We start from the raw sequence: 5,000 nt of genomic DNA, 5'->3' as shown, positions 1-5,000 counted from the left end.
AGAATTTCTTCCGTCTTCTTGTTATGATTTCAAATTCTGCCAAGGTTAACTTTGCCTTTCATCCTTTCAGAGTTGATAAAGTAAGTAACACTTGAAAACTGGGGTTGATGTAATTAACTTAACCCCTCCCCCAAAATTTCAAGCCTTGTGCCTATTGTAGAAAAGGTTATTATTATTGAGGTGGTGAACTGGCAGAATTATTACCAAGCTGAACAAAATTCTCAGTGGTATTTCTTCTGGATTTACATTTTAAGTTCAAATTCCACTGAAGTTAACTTTACTTTTCATCCTTTCAGAGTCGATAACATAAGTACCAGTCATGTTCTGGGCGTCAACTAACTCCTGCCTTCTGAAATTATTGCTTTTGACCCATAATTTGAATCAATTCATTATCATTATTTTTGACTATTATTATTATTATTATTATTATTATTATTATTATTATTATTATAAGTTGGCAAGTTGGCAGAATCATTAGCATGGTGGGCAAAATGCTTAGCAGTATTTAGTTCGTCTGTACGTTCTGAGTTCAAATTCCACCGAGGTCGATTTTTGCTTTTCACCCTTTTGTGGTCGAAAAATTAAGTACCACTTGTATACTGAGGTCGATCTAATTGACTGGCCCCCTCCCCCAAAATTTCATGTCTTGTGCCTATAAAAGAAAGGATTATTATTATTATCATTATTATTATTATTATTATTATTATTATTATTATTATTATTATTAAGGCGGCGAGCTTGCAGAATCATTGGCGTGCTGGACAAAATGCTTCACAGTGTTTTGCCCATCTCTACATTCTGAGTTCAAATTCCACCGAAGATGACTTTGCCTTTCATCCCTTCGGGTCAATAAATTAAGAACCAGTTGAGTAGTTAGTCGATGTAATTAAGATAGCCCCTCCCACCAAATTTCAAGCCTTGTGTTTATAGCAGAAAGGATTATTATTATTATTATTATTATTATTATTATTCAATGAGAGAGCAGTGCTTGCCATCAAAGTGACACTGGGGTACAAATATATGAAGCCCAGTATACTTATTATGACAACTCATCTGATAAGGGTATACCAAACTCATGCATCACAATAAGTGCCTGATATGGTGATCTCATATTAAGATAAACAGCACATGACCTTGCAGGTGGGACACAGTTGGAATTTCGTGCAGGTTGAGTAGACCATCATGCTCAACAAATCCTGGAATAAGGGTTATTTAAGAATGATGAATGATTCACCCATGTTTCCAAAGATGAATTATTCAAACCCTCTCCTACTACTTTTGCCCATGATCCGAGATGCACACGTTGTCAGCCACTAAGGAACATGTTCAACTAGTTACGATCAAGCAACTGACAAGCAAATTTGTGGTATTGAGCAGAATATTTGCTGTAGCCCATCTTTTATACCAGGACAAAACATGTACTTGATAACACTTCCAATCAGTTAAGATCAGAAATTATGTGAGCCACTACCTGATATTGCATCCGGGCATTATTATTATCAAGGTAGTGTGCTAACAGAATCATCAGCATGCTGAGCAAAATGCTTAGTATTTCATCTGTCACTACATTCTGAGTTTAAATTCTGCCAAGGTTGATTTTGCCTTTCATCCTTTCAGTTTTGATAAATTAAGTACCAGTGAAACACTGGGGTTGTTGTATTTGACTGGTCCTCTCCTTACAAACTTCAGGCTTTGTTCCTTTATTGGAAGGGATTATTATTATTATTATTATTAGTATCATCATTATTATTATTATTAAGGCAGCAAACTTGCAGAACCAAGAGTTTCTCAGAGAAACACTATGCGGTTATTGTTCCAGCTCTTTACATGCTGAATTCAATTTCAACCAAGGTGAACTTAACCTTTTATCCTTTTGGGTTCAATAAAGTGTAGTACTTAACAGATAATGGGTCAATACAATCAACTAACCTATTCTTCTCTTCAAAAGTGCTGGCCTTGCGCTTAAATCAGATATTTATATTATTATTGTTATTAGGTTTTGATGTTTCAGGTCTCAGTCAGAGACCAGAAAACACAGCAAGTTAGACTTCTAACTGTCAGCTTTATTTATGGTTAACAATAACCTATTTGAGGCATGTTATTTGTAACAGTGGTTGCTGAGTGCTCTATAAGTTTTGTATGTTCCGAGTTGCCTATGCACGCAACTTGATATCCTTTTCCTGTTTGAACTGCTTTCATAAATATTGGTAAAGCCTATGTGAAAGCCATTGATATTACAACTGCCAATTTCCCCTTATTAATCGCCATTGGCTCTCTGTTAATGCAAAGCTAAGAACAATTCAAACATGTCATATGCCCTGGCTGCTAATTATTGTAAGGGAGATAATCACATCTAGATCAATCATAACAGAATTAGAAGCTTGAATTTTAAATCAGAAAAGATCAATGCACAAGATGTACAGAATAGGTGCAGAAATGGCTGTGTGGTAAGTAGCTTGCTTACCAACCACATGGTTCCAGGTTCAGTCCCACTGCATGGCACCTTGTGAGAGGATTTGGTAGAAGGAAACTAAAAGAAGCCTGTCGTATATATATATATACATATATATATATATATATATATATGGCACCCAAAAGGTTGTCAGGTGCTTACCACCTTTTATTACTTGGGCAATGTTTTGCATGCGCTATATATTGTAATCTGGTGGTAGGAAAGAGCAACGACATTCTCAGGGAAACTCTAGTTGTTGATGAGGATGAAGCAGCTGATCTGTTTCAGACTAATTCTAGGCTATTGTTCCTTACAGATAACTTGCAGAAATATATAGCCTTGAAGTGCTTACCAAAGGACACTACCAGTTCACAGAGATGCTGTTAAATGGGACATGTGTGTAAAGTGATTAAACCATATAGCATACTCTTGTGCAGTGTCTGAGTATTGCTGACTTGAGGCTTTAAGTTAAACAGTTGTTGTCACATGTAGGAGAAATGCAGCTGGGCAAATCAATTGTGACGCTTGCCTCTTCACAAATTTTAAAAATAAATGTCGTTCTTCTATGAGGTTGTTATGCTGAAAGAAATTTTGTTTTAGACAAGGCTGAGAGAATAATTGAAGAAAGACACATCTCTCTCTGATCAAGCCCTCATCAACATTTTCAGGTTTCATTTTGCAGGAGTGACTGTGTAGTAAGTAGCTAGCTTACCAACCACATGGTTCTGGGTTCAGTCCCACTGTATTGCACCTACTATTGCCTCAGGCTGACCAAAGCTTTGTGAGTGGATTTGGTAGACAGAAACTGAAAGAAGCCAGCATGTATATATATATATATATATATATATATATATGTATATGTATATGTTTTGTGTCTGTGTTTGTCCCAAATTCATCACCTGACAACCGATGTTGGTGTGCTTGCATCTCCGTAACCTAGTGGTTTGGCAAAAGAGTCCAATAGAATAAGTACTAGGCTTACAAAGAAGTCCCAGTGAATTTGTCACAAGGTGGGTTACTGTGGCTGAAAAAGCTAGGGTGAATGGACCTGGTGAACCTAGATGTGGCCTAGTTGAAAGTCCTGTATCAGGAAGACTGCATCATCCTTGTGTTCATATATTTTGAATGCTAGATATACATTTTATACCATTCCTTCTTCTCTTCCTTTCTTCCACTCATTTTTATAACAACTGCCCCCCCCCCCACATACGTACACTCTCACAAACTGTAAACTGAACTTGTAACATACTCCTCGTCTGATGTCCCTGTGGCAAATAAAAGAAATTATTATTATTATTATTATTATTATTATTATTATTATTATGAGTGGTTGGCGTTAGGAAGGGCATCCAGCTGTAGAAACTCTGCCAAATCAGACTGGAGCCTGGTGTTGCCATCCGGTTTCACCAGTCCTCAGTCAAATCGTCCAACCCATGCTAGCATGGAAAGCGGACGTTAAACGATAATGATGATGATGATGATGATGATTATCATACATCTGAGGCTTCTATGGTTTAAGCAAAAAATTCTAATTATTTTTATCAACTGAAACATCATCAATACAGAAATCAATGTTACTAACATTGCCAAATCTCTCTCTCTCTCTTTCTCTCACTTCCTCTCTCTCTCTCACTTCCTCTATCTCCCCTCTCTCCCTCTCCTTCTCATTCTCTCTCTCACTCTCTCTCTCTCCCTCACAATATCCTTACCACACCCCAGTAGTATTTTTAATTCTTTCTTTCTTTGTAGGTTCTTTAGTCTAAAGATCTATTTCAGATACATAAAACATTATTATTAATTTTATTATTTTTATTATTATCATTATTATTATTTATCATCATCAGTCTTCTTCTTCTTCTTCTCATTATTATTATTATTATTATTACTATATATATATTTATATTATTGTTTATATTTTCATTTTCGTCATCATCATTATTGTTATTATTATTATTATTATTATTATCATCATCATCATCATCATCAGACTGCACTGTATGCTGCCTTGTGCATGGTTTCGTTTAATGTTGTGCCATATTTGATATGCTGTTTGCTGTTTGGAATTGAATTGAAAACTAATTGAATTTGTTTTAAGAGATTTTCTGCTGTGTTTGTTGTTTCGTCTTTAATTACATTTTTATGTTTGTTTTATTTATTTCTTTATTTATGTTTTCGAGTTTCCCAGTTGCTATTTATATCTAACTTTGTCGATAAGCTACTAAATGTTTCAGTCATTGGCAAAAGGCAGTTGAACAGAGCAAGCCACCATTGGGAGAGATGAGTTTAGAATTAAAAGTGAAAATCAACACACACTACATAGAAATTAATGTTAAAAAACAAAAATACAGCCATTGTTTTTTTGGTATATTTCTTTTTGTAAATTTTATATTTTAATGTAAAAAAAATTTAACCTTTTTTCTTTTCCTTCCAGGTTAATAAATGTATTTGTGTGATTTTGTGTTTCATCATAAATATGCAATGCATACATACAGATGCATAGATACACATTTGACACATCATGTATATATCTATATATATATATATATAT

The 5,000-nt window shown here is 34.8% G+C and overlaps 1 protein-coding gene across 1 annotated transcript in view; it reads left to right on the top strand.

The window, feature by feature from the left end:
- LOC106883993 (protein lev-9-like) overlaps positions 1–5,000 on the top strand; it is a 1,203,458-nt gene that overhangs the window by 570,322 nt on the left and 628,136 nt on the right. The gene's annotated exons all lie outside the window — the stretch shown is intronic.

Source organism: Octopus bimaculoides, chromosome 10, assembly GCF_001194135.2.
Source record: "Octopus bimaculoides isolate UCB-OBI-ISO-001 chromosome 10, ASM119413v2, whole genome shotgun sequence".
Lineage (NCBI taxonomy): Eukaryota > Metazoa > Mollusca > Cephalopoda > Octopoda > Octopodidae > Octopus > Octopus bimaculoides.
Note: the sequence above shows the minus strand (reverse complement) of the source record. Positions and strands in the feature narration are given on the sequence as shown.